This window comes from Ochotona princeps, chromosome 16 (genome assembly GCF_030435755.1).
Source record: "Ochotona princeps isolate mOchPri1 chromosome 16, mOchPri1.hap1, whole genome shotgun sequence".
Classification (NCBI taxonomy): Eukaryota; Metazoa; Chordata; class Mammalia; order Lagomorpha; family Ochotonidae; genus Ochotona; species Ochotona princeps.
In genome coordinates this window covers 13,765,717-13,782,691 of record NC_080847.1, presented here as the reverse complement: position 1 = coordinate 13,782,691, position 16,975 = coordinate 13,765,717, and the positions used below count along the sequence as shown (strand labels likewise).

Here is a 16,975-nt window from a genome sequence, read left to right as displayed (position 1 = left end):
TCAGGGTCCCAATGCATTGGGCCGTCCTCAACTGCTTTCCCAGGCCACAGCAGGGAGCTGGATGGGAAGTGGAGCTGCCGGGATTAGAACTGGCACCCATATGGGATCCCGGGGCTTTCAAGGTGAGGACTTTTGCTGCTAGGCCACGCCGCCGGGCCCCATAGCATTTCTTAAAATCAAAATACACTGGGGCTCAGTCTTTTGAAAATATCATTTTTGGGGTTGGTACTATGGCCTCATAGACTAAGCCTTTGCCTGGAGCATCTCCATATGAGGTGTTGAAGCATCTTAAACTTGACATGGCTACAAACCATGACCCAGTGAGTTACGCTTATGTCTTGACCCTTGCCTTTCCTCACATTCCTATTGAGTCCTTCAAAAATAATATATAATTATCTTCAAAATATAGCTAGGAGCTGGGCATCTGTTTGATGCAGTGTAAACATTCCATTGGATGTGTGCATTCCATTTCAGTGCTTTGATTCAAGTTTTGGCTTTGCTATCAGTTTCAGCTTCTTGTTAATGTATACCATGGTGATAGCTCAAGTACTTGAGTCCCTACCATTCATCTAGGAGACCTGAATTGAGTTGCAGAGTCTGGATTCAACCTGGCCCAGCTCCAGCTGTTGTAAACTTATCTGAAGAGTGAACCAGCAGCTAGAAGGTCCTCTCCCCACTGTATCTCTGCCTTTCATATAAAATAAAGTTTATATATGCATGCACATATATGTCACTCAAGCTGCCATCATCTCTTCCATGGATTATTGCAATAGCTTCTCGCTGTGGTCTCTGCTTCCAATCCCAGACTCCCCACCCCACCTCCAACCTTCTCTTAACTGGCAGGCAGAGTGATCCCTTTAAAGTATAAGACCATCGCATCACTCCTCTTAGCACACACAAGGAACTTGACATTTCACGCCAAGTCAAAGTTAAAGTCCTAATATAAGTAAAAAAGAAAAGTGAAAGTCCTTGGAATGCCCTCTAAGTCCCCACATGATCTATCTCTCGACACACTCCTTCTCTGCCTTTAAAATAAATTCTAAAAAATTTTTAAATAGGTATTTATTATTATTAAGATTCATTTATTTTTGGGCCCGGCAGCATGGCCTGGCAGCTAAAGTCCTCACCTTGAATGCGCCAGGATCCCATATGAGCACCAGTTCTAATCCCAGCAGCTCTACTTCCCATCCAGCTCCCTGCTTGTGGCCTGGGGGGGGGCAGTCAAGGACAGCCCAAAGCCCTGGGATCCTGCACCCACATGGGAGACCTGGAGGAAGTTGCTGGCTCCTGGCTTTGGATCGGCTCAGCACCAGCTGTTTCGGTTACTTGGGCAGTGAATCATCGGACGGAAGATCTTCCTCTCTGTCTCTCCTCTTCTCTGTATATCTGCCTTTTCACTGAAAATAAATAAATCTTAAAAAAAAAAAAATTGGGGAATCCTGTGACAGGCAAATTACATCTCAGATAAAGTTATTTTTTAAAAAAGCTTGAAGATAAAAGCACTCACCACAATTTCCCAAAGGGCATGATTACTGCTGACACCTCATGTGAGCTTGTGTCACGGCAAGCATTGAGAGCAGAAGGACCACAAGTGACCCCAGCCAATCATATTCTGCCATGCTCAGTCACGCGCCAGTCACACGGAACTTCCAGGCCTTAATACTGGTCACGGGAGTTTACAGGCAGTTTCATAAATGCCATGCTTGGGCTGACAAAGCCTGTCCACAGCCTGTGTAGAAGCAGGTGATGGCACAGGCTCTCCCCTGCACAAATCTCACTTAGGACCTTGGCTTGATCTGAAGGCCTGTGGCTGCTCTCAGCCTCAGTTTCCTTCCTGGTGGACTAGAAACAATTCACAGCCCACACAGTGACTAGGGGGTTAAGTACAATATCATTTGTAGAATACTTCGCCTGGTGCCTGAAACTGGAGAGAGGAGCAGTGCTGGCACTCAGCCATACTAAGGCATAAAGCACAGCATGGTGGCCATGTGGGGAATCATTCAGCAGATGGAGATCGGTGGCTCTCTGTCTCTGCTTCTCCGTAACTCTGATTTCAAGACAAATACATCTTTAAAAAATAATAAGCACTAACACTACATCTGGGAAGCACTCATACTATGAAATAACAAAAATCTACTTTTCATTAAAAAAAAAGTCTGTGAGACAGAATGAGACTTATAGACTGGGGCATAGAATTTGAAATCTGTCACCAAAAAATAAAAAATAAAAGTGGGTGACTCTGGAAGTGACTACTTGTACTATAACCTAGTCCTTTTGCATTCAATAACCCTCTCAGCTCTTGACCTCTTCCAACACATCATTAACAAGCAAACTCAAGTGTCTAGAGATTTCTAGAACATTCCAACTAAAAAAAAAAACAAAACTAAAGCTTTGACACATAGCCAGTACAGGAAATGAAATTGTTCTTGTGAGGGACAAACAAAGATAGGGAGCTAGAAAAAGAACTTTAAGTAGAAAATAATTGCAATTGGCTATCCCAGTAGCACAAAGGCATTTCAACAGCAAAGCATCTATTCGTGTAATGCATTACATTATCTGATTAAAGGAGCAAAACCTGAATGAAAAAGTAGTGGCAATAAAATCTAATTATCATTTATGATTAAATATTAGTGAACTGGAATTGTGGGGAATTTTCTATTTCTGGCTGAATATTACATATTTTATATATTATGTATTATAATATTATGTAATATTACGTATATTTTTCACTCATATCAAACAGCATACTTAATGGTGAAACAGGAAAATTGTTTTCCAACCAGGAACATGGCCAGGAATCCGCTATTTATATGATAGTGGTGACCAACCTATTTTCTGTAAGGGCACAAAGATCATTCAGTGGGGATAGAATGGTCTTTCCAGAACAGGCTCCACAGGATAAACTTGGGACGCACTTATTTCAGAGTGCCCAGTTCAAGTCCTTGTTGCCCTGCTTCTGACCCAGGTTCTTGATAATGTGCTTAGGTGGCAGCAGATGATGGCCCAAGTAATTGGGTTGCACGTGGCAGAGCTGGATGGAATGCCCAGTTCTTAGCTTCAGCCTGGCACAACCTTGGCTGTTACAAGATCTCTCTCTCTCTCTTCTTCTGCCTTTCAAATAATGTTTAAAAATGTATTTTTAACCAACCAGTGGTGCTGAAACATCTGGACCTCTGCATGCAAATGAATGCTACTGGACCCGTCCTCACACCATATGCAAAAATTAATTCAAAATGGACTGTAGAGGATAGGCATTTTGAGACGAGTTAGGAAGCATGCATCCCATACTGGAATGCCAGAGTTCAATACCCATGTCTGGCTCCTGACTTATTTCTTGCTCATGCAAACTTTGGAAGGCACTGGTGACAACTGTAGGCCGTAATTGGGTCCCTGCTACCAAATGGGTGACCTTAATTAAATTCCCAGCACCTGACTTCAGCTGGCCCAGCCTGGCCATCACAGGCATTCGAGGAGTGAATCAGAAGGACGTCAGATCTGAGCCTGGCATGATAGCCTAGCAGCTGGATCCTCGCCTTGCATGTGCCTAGATCCCATATGGGCACTGGTTCATGTCCTGGCTGCTCCACTTCCCATCCAGCTTTCTGCTGTGGTCTGGAAAAGAAGTAGAGAATGGCCCAAGGCTTTTTGTCCCTGCATTCATGTGATCCTGATTCCTGGCTTTGGATCAGCTTAGATCCACCTGTTGCAGCCGCTTGTGGAGTGAACCAGTAGACTGAAGATCTTTCTCTCTGTATATCTGCCTTTCCAATAAAAATAAATCTTTAAAAAAAGACAGATCACTCTTTCATATATATATATATATATATATATATATATATATATATATGAAAGTCAGATATATAGAGAGGAGGAGAGACAGAGAGGAAGGTCTTCCACCTGCTGATTCACTCCCCCAAGTGACTGCAACAATCTGAAGCCAATCTGAAGAGCTGAGCCAATCTGAAGCCAGGAGCCAGGAGCCTCTTCCGGATCTTCCATGCAGGTGGAGGATCACAAGTCTTTGGGCCATCCTCTACTGCTTTCCCAAGCCACAAGCAGGGAGCTGGATGGAAAGTGGGGCTGCCAAGGTTAGAACCGGTGCCCATATGGGATCCTAGCGTGTGCAAGGTGAGGACTTTAGCTGCTAGGCTATTGCGTTGTTCCTGGATCACTCTTTTGGTTTCTCAAATAAATAAACAGAAATGGGAGAAGCAAGGACCAAAGACTTAAATGTAGGAACTCAAACTAAAAAGCTCTTAGAAGAAACATAGATATGAATTTTCATAAACTCGGATTTGGTAGAAATTTCTTAGATGTGAGACCACAAGTGTGAACAGCCAAAGAAAAAGTTAATCTACTGCACTAAAAAACAAAACAAAACAAAACCAAAAAACCTTCCTTGCTTTTTAGGAAAATGGATGCATAAATATAGTACAGGTGGGTCCAAGGTCATTTTCTGATACATGTATATATTGTGTAACATTCAACTCAGGATAAATATTTATCACCTCAAATATTTATCATTTCTTTAGGGTAAAAACATTCAAACCCCTTCTGGTTTCTTTCTAGTAATAGTTCCCCTATTGAGCAAAGTAACAGCTGACCTTCTTCTGACTATAACTTAGTACTGGGTAAAGTACTTTTCCCCCATTTCTCACCTCCCTCTGCTCTCCCCAGCCTCTGGAAACTAAATTGTTCTTTCTTGTTCTTTACTCCACTTCCCCCCACCCTTCTGAGATTCCTGTATTAACCTAATTACAGTGTTCCCAAATCCTTTCTTTTCTGCAGCTCAGGGATCTGACCTCAGGGCCGCACACCTGTCCTCTGGCAGGCAGGCCCAGCAGGCGTGCAAGATGTACAGGTAGCACCTGGCCCTTCCTCACCCAGGCGCTGGGAGCCCACCCGGGCCTCCAGGCAACTGTGTCCTGGCCAGGGCCTCAGATCTCGGCCTTTGATCCTAAAAATACTTGAAGAGCATCAGCTCATTAGTTTCGCCCATGTGAGTAAGAGGAGTTTCCGCTTCCTCCAACCCCTCAGCAAGTACCAGGAGTTTAGCGGAAGGCAGGCACCTGAGGGGAGGGGCAGCCACAGAGGCCCTTGCCAGGGGCAGTTTCCTTCCTGTGGCAGGTGTGGAATAGAGGTTTTTATCAGCCCCTTTAAATTTTTAAAGACTTGTGCTGGTGATGTTTTGTCTTGCTGTCACTATTCCATTGAGGAGGACAGGCGGACTAGCTTTGGAGTCCTTACCCATTGTGTACGAAGGTGTGAAAGCCACAGCCCCTCTAATGACCCGACAAAAAAGGCAGATCAGGGAGGGGTGAGGGAAACAGAGCCAGCAGCACTGTTAGTGCCTCAAGCAGAGGTGTTCTATTGGAGCACTTGTCTCTTCTCAGCCAAACATCCAAAGGGAGGCCCCTTGGTGGTCCTTCCTGGTTTTGATGGTCTGATTTAGGCGGAAAAACAAACAACCCAAAAAAATTAAAACTCACTTGAGACTGACTTTTAGTACAACTCTTTCTCTCTCTCTGTTTTAAGATTTAGTTATTTATTTGGAAGTTTGAGTTACAGAGTGAGATCTTCCATCCACTGGCATCTTCATTGCCCAAGCAACCACAAAAGCCAGGGCTGAGCCAGGCTCAAGCCAGGCTCTAAGAACTTCATCTGGATCTGCCACATGAGTGACAGGGGTTCAAGCACTGGGCCATCCTCCAGTACTGTTGCCAGGCCACTAACAGGGACTTGGATTGGAAGTAGAGCAGATAGGAACTGCCACCCATATGAGATGCTGGCATTCCAGGTGGCAGCTTTAACTGCTATGCCACAATACCACCTCCAAGCTTTTTTTTTTTTTTTAGAGTTTTATTTCTTTATTTGAAAGCCAGGGTTACAGAGAGAGAAAGAGAGAGAGAGAGAGAATCTTCCTCTACTGTTCTACTCCTCAAATGGACACAGTGGCCAGCAGGGTTTAGTCCAATTAAAAGAAGTAAAAACTTGAGTAGCAGGGTCCCAAGTGCTTGAGTCAGGCTCTTGCTATTTCACTGGTGCATTTTTAAAGCATGGAATACCCACAGTATGGGGCAGAAATCAAGGTGGTTCTTCAGTGAGTGAAGTGTGGAGAGCATGAATCTAGTAAGCATCATTTGAACAACAACAAAGCTTCACTGGACCCTGCACACCCCTGCAGCCATACCCCATTTTCCACACTGCCCAATAAACGAAACTTGGGAATAAGTGGTCTTTACCTGTTTTCTCACCTCTCATTTAGTTATCCGTCTAGTCCAGCCCAGGTCTAGGTTGATTGTCAGGTGCAGCTACTCTCCCCGTGACTTGGAGTAGCTAGGTCTGGTGGACATTCTCTGACTGTATCTTTCAGGGCCTCCCAGCAGCATTGATTCCTCTGACCACTTCCTGTTCTCTGAAGTCCTGTCCTGTGTTGACTTCAGCCTTCTACTCCTTTTATCTCTCTAGTCCTTCCTCCAGCCAGTCTTCAAAGGCTAATCCAGTACTTTAAGCATCATCCATAGGCAGATACCCTCATTTGGGTCTCTTCAATTCTGCCTAAGCTCCCAGTGCCAGTTCCAAACAGCCCACAGCCAGCTGGTTCCCTGTGCTCCTGGCTAGCTCACAAGAGTGCCATCTTCTCAGTCCCCTTGGAATTCCTGATTCTGCCTGTGTCTCACTCCACCTACAGGAAGGACACTGTTCTCTGTCCAAGCTCCACTAGGAGACAGCGCGATTCTTCCTTTCCTCTGCCTCCTGCACAGCCAGTCTCTGTAGCCAAAGCTGTATCTGGAATCTGACCACCTCACTGCATCACCCATGCCACCACCAGGGTCCAAGCCAAGCCCATTGATCTTTTACCGGGACTCTGTTCCAGCTGCCTGACTTGTCCTTTATTTCTACTCCTCCTTCCCAAATCAGTGTCTCACACAACAACCAGAGGGATTGGGTATTGTCATAGAATATAAATCAACTCACATTATTCTTCTGATTAATATTCTTTACTGGCTTCCTTTGCCAATGGAATAAAAGAGTGCTTTCTATAGCTACAGAGTCTCATATGATCTAGCTCACCCCTTTCTCTCTCTCTTTTTATTGGAAAGTCAGATTTACAGAGAGAGAGAGAGAAAGAGAGAGAGAGAGAGAGAGAGAGACAGAGAAAGATCTTCCATCTGTTGGTTCACTCTCCCCAAATGGACACAATGGCCAGGGCTGAGCCCATCTGAAGCCAGGAGCCAAGAGCTTCCTTCAGGTCTCCCACGTGGGTGCAGGGTCCAGAGTCTTTGGGCCATGCTCCACTGCTTTTCCAGGCCACAAACAAAGAGCTGGAAGGGAAGCAGAGCAACTGGGACACAAATCACTGCTCATATGGGATCCTGATGCTTGCAAGGTGAGGATTTAGCCACTGAGCCATTGCACCAGGCCCCACATTTGGCAGTTTTACACTTGATCTTAGCCAAAAGGTCGAGAAGCGATACACATTTGGCAATTTTAAGATGAATTTTTTTTAAGATTTATTTTTATTACAAAGTCAGATATACAGAGAAGAGGAGAGACAGAGAGGAAGATCTTCCGTCCGATGATTCACTCCCCAAGTGAGCCACAACGGGCCGGTGTGCACCGATCCAAAGCCGAAAACCAGGAACCTCTTCCAGGTCTCCCACGCGGGTGCAGGGTCCCAAGGTTTTGGGCCGTCCTCGACTGCTTTCCCAGGCCACAAGCAGGGAGCTGGATGGGAAGTGGAGCTTCCGGGATTAGAACTGGTGCCCATATGGGATCCCGGGGCTTTCAAGGTGAGGACCTTAGCCGCTAGGCCATGCCGCCGGGCCCAAGATTAATTTTATTATTTTTGTTTGAGAGGCAAAGTTATACCGACATTAGGGAGAAACATCCACTGATTCACTCCTGAAATTGCCACAGAATGGCCAGAGGTGAATTGATCTGAAGCCAGGAGCGTCTTCCAGGTCTCCAACATGGGTGCAGGGATCCAAGGACTTGGGCCATCCTCCACTGCTTTCCCAGGCCATAAACAGGGGGCTTGGATCAAAATTGGAGCATCTAGGACATAAGCTAGTCCCCACATGGTATGCCCATGCTGAAGGTGGAGGCTTAGTCTACTATGCCATGGCACCAGCGCTATATTTGGGAGTTAAAAAAATCTTTCTACCAGAAGTGGGGAAAAATAATTGGAAAGGTACCAGAGAAATTATTGCAGTGTTCTTTGAGAAAAAAAATGGCTAAATTAAGTGAAAGAACGTGCACAATGCCCTTGACACCTAATAGGGAATAAGGAGAAGCAATTATTAGGAACATAGCAGGCAAGCAAATATGCTTCAGTCAGTAGCTGAAAGTAGGACCCCAACAACAGACAGAGGGAGCTGTGCAACCCCTGGAATGTCGGGTCCTCCAGTTTGCTTCTCTAGTGACAAACACCAGAAGTCCTTATCCTTATCAAGTTGTTTTATTTATCCTGGTAGTTTGTTTTTCATTCACGTTTGCATTCTTTGGCCTGTGTTCTTCACAGCATTTGTTCATCCTACCCTCCAGGAGAGAAGTTCATGGAGAGAGTTTGTAACCCTCTCCTTACCAGTGGGGCCTGGCAAGTCACCCATTCTTTCTGAACTCAGTTTTGTCTTCTGTAAAATTGGAACCGTGATAGCTCTGTTGTCCATTGGAAGGATCAGTGAATAACTTCACTGAAAATATTTTCAAATGCAGAAAAGAGTCATCATTGTTTCATTCAATAAATATTTATTTGAAAACCTATCATGTGCCAGGCACTGTAGTTGATGCTAGAAATAAAGCAGTGGGGATGATGTACAAAATACCAACCCTTACAGTATTGGCATTATTACTGACATCATCAGCCTTTTGGATTTTCATCATATTTCCTTAAATTGTCAACTCCTCTTGGGCCCCTGTTTTGAAATATAGGATCTTGACCCTACCGAGCTTTACTGAGTCAGTAAGGGGAAGGCAGAACGGAGGAAGGGGTCACGAGCAATTTAAATTACTCAGGTTGGAAGATAAGAAATTAAGTAGACTAAATCACCTCCCTCTTCCTTTCCCAAGCACTGGTCCACCACTCAGCCATCCTGCATCCCTGTCTAAGAAGGGCTGCAGGTTGTTCCCAGGTTAAGTAGCTCCAAACATGCGAACCAGCCGTGTGACCTCGAACAAGATGATAGAGGTGAGGTGAACAGCAAGTGCTGTCCTTGGCTCTGTTTGTGTCTGCCACTGAGCATGCACTGCTGTTAGGGGCATGTTACTTTTCCTTATCTGAATCTTGGTGTGCTCATCCTTAACACAAAGTACCCGGTCATGGAAGGATGTTGAGCCGGCTGGATCCGAGTCACCTGGGAGGTTTAATGCTCTGGATTCCCATGTCTGATGCAGTAAGACCAGGGTGGTGTTCACTACCATCTCCAGTGGTGTGTTTATTAACATTTATTTATATATTTGAAAGGCAGAATTAGAGAGAGTGCTGTTTCATCTCCAGGTTCATTCCCTCAAAGGCTGCGATGGCCGAGGCTAGGCCAGGGTGCTTTCTTCTGCTGCTTTCCCAGGAAGCAGGGAACTGGATCAGAAGCAGAATCCATATGGGATGCTAGCAATACAGGCAATGGCTTAACCCACTGTACCATATAACAGCAGTACCGCCCCCCTCCTTCAGTTTTAATTAGCTTTCTGGGCAATCTTTTATATGCATTAGATTTATAATCTCACTGTGCTTCAGCTTTCTGATCTTTAAAATGTGATCGTTGCTCTGGTGATACAATCAGATACATGAATTAATTTACATAATGCACTTTAGAAGAGTGTCTTTGGAGCTCGGCAGCGTGGCCTAGTGGCTAAGGTCCTCGCCTTGATCCCATGTGGCCGCTGGTTCTAATCCCGGCAGCTCCACTTCTTCTCTATCTCTCCTCCTCTCAGTATATCTGAATTTGTAATAAAAATAAAATAAATCTTTAGAAAAAAAAAAAGAAGAGTGTCTTGCATATATTAAGTACCGTGTACATTTTTTACCGCTCTGTCAGCCAGGATCCAATCAGGAGGACAAAATCACCATGAGGACTTAAAACAGGAGCTACATGCAAAGTCATGCAAGAGTAGAGACGCAAAATGGGACAGTGATGCGGTTTACAGAGTTAGCAGAAACTCATCACCCCGTAGCAGAGGAAGAGAAGGAAAGGAGGCCAGAGTCCAGGGTCACATGGATGACCCACAGTAAGGACCCAGAAATGCAGACAGGACACAGCCCCTGCCAGGATGCTGCTGAAGGAAGAGGGAAAGGACTGTGAATTCTCTGTTCCATCATATACCCCTGACCCCATTGGCTGAGCTCAGCAGGAAGTCATCTCTCCAGGGTATCTGGGAGAGACCCTGCCAGGACCAGACGTGGTCATCTCCATGGGGAGGATGAAGGATGACTCCCGGGGCAGATTAACATGATTTTATGATTTTTGGAGGTCCCTTTTGGTCCTTAAGTTCTCAGAGTTTCTAGGCCTTGGCTACTCACTGAGATTCAGGGCTTTGTAAGTGCTTATTGATTAATCAATCCCTTGCCCTCAGCTTGCACATATACATAAATGCTTGGCCTCTGATCTTTGGAAACTGACAGCTCAGCCCTTGGCAGAAGGCCATCAGTGCTGAAGAAAGTCCCGCCCTGCCCAAGATTCGGGGAAAGGGAGAGGGTGTTGGCTCAGGTTCCTTGGTGGGGACAGTCTCTCTCAGCATCTCAAAGGATTCAGAAGTAATGTCACTGGGCAGAAAGGGCCAAGAGGTTCCGAGACAGACATGAATAAGTGAGATTGCAGGATCAGGTGGATAGAGCACTATGCGGTGGTGCCAGAAAATAGGGCCCCACTTGGTTTGACAGGTACTTCCTGGGAGAAAGGAAAGCATCCACTTGTTTTGGGGACACGTCCCCATAAGGGTGTGTTGTGGGAGTGAAGCTCTGAGAATTTTGCTACCAACATTGGGCAGAAAGGCTCTTTTCAAATGTTTCTTGAAGAACCCAATATTTAACCTTGGACCAAAGGCAAATATGTTTATTTTGAAAGGTTTTTAAGAGAAGTGATCAGATATTGTGGAGTTCTTTCTAATATAGCAAACACCTCTTTCCCAAATTCATTCTCCCAGCAAGTATTTATTGTTAGTTAGCAGACTGGCAAAGAGTATTGGGCAAGGAGTTTTGGAGCAAGACAGAGCTGGTTAGACTGTGGCTTTGCTTCAGTCCTGGCTATACAGCCTTGGGCAAGGAACTTGAACTCAGTTTCATCATTAGTGAAAACGGCATAATAGGAGCTATTCCCATTGAATTGTGAAAAGTAGAATGAGCCATGCATGTATAGTGCCAATGCCTCACATGTGGTGCCAGTTGGAGTCTCTGCTGCCCTACTTCTGATCCAGCTCCCTGCTAATGCACCTGGGAAAGCAGCAGAAGACGGCCCAAGCACCTGGGCCCCTGATACCCACATGGGAGACCTTGGTGGATTTTCTGATTAATGACTTTGAGCCATTGGGGCCTTTTGGGGAGTGAACCAGTAAATGAAATCTCACTCTCTCTGTAACTCTGCATTTCCAGTAAGTAAATAAATTTTTAAAGGGAAAAAAAAAACAGATTAAGTCATTCATGAAAGTACTCAGCACAGTCTGTATCCAGTGAGTAATCCGGAAATAGCAGTAGTTCATTTTGTTATGATCTGTGCAGCACTTAGAGCAAACATTTGCCCTTTCGGGAGCTCACTGGAGTTCACGTCAGCTCTGTGAAGTGAATAGAGAATCAACATTGATTTTGCTTCTGACAAGCACCTAGCAAACTGCCAGATGCTTAATAGTTATGTTGTTGGTTGCATTCATTGCATAAATACTTGAGTATCTATTTTATGCCAGGCTCCTCTTTACACAGAGTATATAGCCATGAACAAAAGAGATGAACATCCCTGCCTCTCACAGACAAAACACTCAGCAGGGAAGGCAGTTAGTACAGCCCAGCAATCTATGGTTTTCTGTGTCCTAATGTGCTTCACAAATGCTAACTCATAACCTGTGTTAGCACACTGAACCCACTTTATAGATGAAAACAGTGAGGCACCAGAAGGGTAGAATTCACTTCCCAAGGTCTGACAGTTCAGAAGAAATGGACAGGATTCAGAGCTACATCCGAGCTGAGACCAGAGGGAAGCAGGGAAGCAGGGAGGTAGTGGGCATCTGGGGTAGGCACGATCCGGGGAGGAGCAGGGGCAAAGCCTGAGGCAGGTCTTCCCTTGGCACTGTGTGATCCACAGGGAGGCCAACATGGCCGTGTGAGGAAGCTGAGGAAACGGGCAGAAGGTTAAGTCAGACGGTGCAAGGGGCTCTGCCCCTGACTTGGGAAGGCTGTGAGAAGGTCAGGAGCTCATTCTGGAGTAACCACCTTCACCCACTGAGCGGGAATTACTAGCTCCAGAGCCTTAAAGGGGGTTACTAACTCACCGCAGGCCACCCAGGCAGTTGTTTTCAGAGGCATAATGGAAACTAGGTCTCAGACCCTCTCTGTCACTTGGTTATGATTTGAGTGTGTGCCCCAAGGGTTCATGTGCTGAAACTTCTCTCTATTGTGAGGTATTATAAGGGTGGGAACTTGATTGGGACCATAGTGTTTACTTAAATTATTTTGAAAGGGAGAGAGAGAGAGAGCGAGGGCGAGAGCTTCCATTCACTGGTTCACTCCCCAAATACCCACAACAGAGTTGGGCCAGGGTGAAGCCAAGAGCCAGGAATTTTCCAGTCAGGTCTCCCACATGGGTGGCAGGGACCCAAATACTTAAACCATCCATCATCTGTTGCCTCCCAGGGGGCATAGTAACAGGAAGCTGGATCGGAAGTACAGCCAGGACTTGAACCAAGCACTCCAATATGCAATTTGGGTGTCCCAAGTGATGTCAAAGAGATTGTGGAGAGTGGGGCAGGAGAGATACTTGTAGGAAGAAGACAGTGCCAGAGTGTCCTCAGGCCTGCAAGCAGCACGTGGTTAGGTGTGGAATGCAGACTATAACACCAAGGAAGAAGCACTTCCTTTGCCAAGAGCAAAAAGTGGAGGAATCCTAGGCATGTTATAGCTGGAGAGTGTCAAGGACAGTGAACCTGCTAACTGCTGAAGAAGGCCACACTGCTGGAAACGGGAAGGCCCCAGACGCCCAGGGGTCTATCTGGATCAGCCTTACTCCACAGCTTGTCCCAGAGCTGATAACTTTGCCATCATGACAAATAAATACCTCCAGGCCACACATCTGAACTGGTGTGTGTGCACTGCAGCCATGTGCGGCTGAACGAGGTATTTCTAGAAATGCCCCAAGTGGAAGTTCGGGTCATCGCCTCACCCCAAGCTGGCTCCACCTGTAGTGTGATTCCAAGAAACCAACCCTGAGATAGTGATTCATGTCCCTGGACCTAAGAATACAGGCAGTGCTCCAAGGAAGAATTGGTAAATGAGTGGACGAAGCAGGAGCAAGGAAAAACAAGAAGGCAGGCAGACAGGCGAGTCCCTCCGAGGGAAGTTGCATCCTGATCCTACAGGGCAGCCTGAGGTGGCATTGATGTCTTGGCATCTGGCTGGCTGGAACAGAGAAAGCTAGATTCTGTATGCTTCCTCGCAAGGGCACAGAGACTTGGGTACCCGGGTCAGGCCTCTGACTATCCTGGTGCATGTTGTCAGGAGCGTTGACACATAGATGCCACGGACAGAGAGCCCAGGGAGAATACTTTGCAAAGGGGACTACTTTGGGCCTTGGCAGTGTCTGCCACATGTGCCTTCCCCGGCTCAGGAAATGAAGCTGCCCAGGCAACAAATACTAGATGCACCTTTGACCCTCTCTGCCTCTCCCACCCCACAGCTGATCTCGGCAGTACCTTCACAGTATGCCCAGAATCTGATTACTTCTGTTTCTTCTTCTGGCAATTTTTAAAGACTGTGATAAAATACACACTATATGAAGCTTACCATCCTACCCATTTTTAAAGTACACATCACCACCATCCATCCCAAGAACTCTTTTCATCTAGCAAGACTAAAATTCTATACCTATTAAACATTTTGCTTACCTGTTTATCTGTTACTGGACTCTTAGGATGCCCCCCTTCTGGCTGTTAGGAATAATGCTGCTTTAAGCCTCCCCCCAAACCCCATCATGGCACAGCCGTTAGGCTGCTACCTGCAACACCAGTATCTCATATGAACGCTGGTTTGAATCCTGGCTGCTCCACTTCCAATCCAGCTCCCAGCTAATGACCCTAAAAAAAGCAGCAGAAAATGGCCCAAGAATCTGGATTCTGCATCCTGCATGGAAGACCCAGATGGAGTCTCAGGTTCCTGGCTTCCACCTGGTCCAGCCTTGAACACTGGGGCCATTTGGAGCCACTTAGGGATTGGCTCTGGCCATTATAAGGTAGATAAACAGAGAGAAGGAGAAACAAAGAGAAAAGGAAGATCTTTCATCCACTACTTCACTCCCCAAGTAGCTATAATGACCAGAGCTGAGTCAATCCGAAGCCAAGAGCCTGGAGCTTCTTCCGGGACTCCCACGTGAGTGTAGTGTTCCAGAGCTTTGGGCCTTCACTGCTTTCCCAGGCCATTAGCAAGAAGCTCGATGGGAAGTGGAATAGCTGGGACTCAAACCAGTGCCCATGTGGGATGCCAGCACTGCAGGTAGAGGCTTAACTTACTATGCCATGGTGTCTGCTCCAAACTTACTTTTTAGCTTCATTGCTCCACAAACTTTGAAACTCTCTTGTATATTTAGCAGTGAAATAGCTGGATCATACAGTAATTCTTTCTTTTGAATTTTAAAATTTTAATTGACAAGAAGAACTGCGCATATTTACAAGGGGACAGTGTGGTAATGCAACCCATATATACAGTGTATGGTAGTTGTATTCATAATCCTTTGAGGAGCCACCAGACTGTTATCCAGAGGCTACAACATTTTACACTCCCAATAGTGTGACCAAAGGTTTCACTTTCGCCACATCCTGCCAACACCTATCACTTCCTGATATTTAAAAACATCTGCTCATTTCTTGCCGCTTCTACAGTGACCCCGTGGAGCCAGATCACTTCATCTTTGACCTGGATGACTCCCATAGAATCCAGCAGTTTCTGCCTGGGGACTCAGTAATTTGTTCTCAAACCACCTCTCAGCTCAGAACCCAGAATGGCTTACTGCTCCCACTCCCACCCAAACACAAAGGAGAAGCCACAGTTCTTTTTTTTTTTTTTTTTTTAAAGATTTATTCATTTTATTACAGCCAGATATACACAGAGGAGGAGAGACAGAGAGGAAGATCTTCCGTCCGATGTTTCACTCCCCAAGTGAGCCGCAACGGGCCGATGCGCGCCGATCCGATGCCGGGAACCAGGAACCTTTTCCGGGTCTCCCACGCGGGTGCAGGGTCCCAATGCATTGGGCCGTCCTCGACTGCTTTCCCAGGCCACAAGCAGGGAGCTGGATGGGAAGTGGAGCTGCCGGGATTAGAACCGGCGCCCATATGGGATCCCGGGGCTTTCAAGGCGAGGACTTTAGCTGCTAGGCCACGCCGCCGGGCCCAAGAGAAGCCACAGTTCTTACAGTGGCCTGGGAGGCTCTGCAGGACTTACTTCCCCTCCCAAACTCTGACTCTTCCTTCTCACTTGACCCGAGCCACACTAGAACACCTCCCTATGGTGTCTGGTAACCTGCTCAGGGTCTGGGCCCCGTCTTTGCTCCAATCAACACCCTTTCCCCTAGATGTCCTTAGCTGCAGCTTGTCCCTTGTTTCCGCTCAACCCTTCAGGTTTCTTAGTGAGAGCCCTGGGATTTCTTAGGTGCTACCATTCGTACCGCCCCTTTTCTGCCCTTTTGTTCCCTGCGCTAAGCCAAGAGACAAGGATCCCCCTAAGCCCCTTCCCCTGGACTTTCTTGCCTCAGGTTTGGAGTGGATTTGGGAGATGAAATGCAAGAGGACAGAGGTGGCAGGTACTTTTTCTCCTGTTCCTCCGTGCTGTGCCCTGCCAGAGACATGCACCACAGCTGGGTTGGATAGGGGACCCTTGCTGCAGCTGCCTGCTGTCTGCCCTGAGACTTCCAACAACATGGTTTCCTCTCTTCACCCTCCAGTTGGCAAAGTGGGTCATGCCCTCCTGTAGTCTCCAGTGCCTCCACTGCTTCCAGAACCCTCTCTGTTCAACATTGGGGAATCTTCTTTTTTGGCCAAGGGCCATTTGGATATTTAACATCATTCTCCAGCCATGCAAAATTATCAGCTTAAAAATTAGCCTGTTACAGATTTATTGAGTCTTGAGTCCTGGCTGCGGTTGCCTCGACAGGGCCAGACAAAATGATTTCACTGGTCTTCCACTGCCTTTGGGCCTGACTCCTGCGTGGGCTGGTTGCTGTTTCCTGCTGGGACCTGACTTGAAACACCTTCTGAACGACTTCATTCACACTTTGCAGCCCGCCTCCTGCCGGGTGAATCTGCCCTTCCCATGGCCTTCTTGTTCCATGGCACAGCACTTAGGGCCATCTGACAGCTTCAGTGTTTCCTTGTGTTGGCTTTGCTCTGCCCTGGTCCGTTGATGTGTTCACTCTTAAACCTGTAACGCTTGGCCATCACTGACTTCCAGCAAACATGTATTCAATGAATGAATGAACGAACGTCAGACCGCGGAGCCACGGGGAAGGCAGCCTGTCCAGTGGTAGGAGCGGCCAGCAGAAGCGCTGAGTCTCAGTTCTGCGCGGCTCGCTCCGCCCCCGCCCGGAATGCAGAGCGCCTGGGATGCAGGCGGAAATGAGCGTGCTCCGCAGCCCTCCAGTCGAGTGTTTACTTAATTAGGGCCTGCATCCCGAGGCTCGTTTTTGTTTAACGGTCCGCCTAATGGCTCCGTCTGGCTCCGGGCAGGCGCGGGGGAACCCGTGAGGCGAGGGTATGCCCGGCCACCCGGTGCGGTCTGGGGCCT

General features: G+C 46.8%; 2 protein-coding genes across 2 annotated transcripts in view; one reads left to right on the top strand and one right to left on the bottom strand.

Annotated features, from left to right (window-relative positions):
* The window catches only part of SMPD3 (sphingomyelin phosphodiesterase 3), a 251,544-nt gene extending 234,859 nt beyond the window's left edge, over positions 1-16,685 (bottom strand). The window contains exon 1 of the mRNA XM_058675031.1: positions 16,675-16,685. The gene's annotated coding sequence lies outside the window, so the exon portion shown is untranslated. The remainder of the gene's footprint in view (positions 1-16,674) is intronic.
* CDH3 (cadherin 3) overlaps positions 1-16,975 on the top strand; it is a 97,776-nt gene that overhangs the window by 33,623 nt on the left and 47,178 nt on the right. The gene's annotated exons all lie outside the window — the stretch shown is intronic.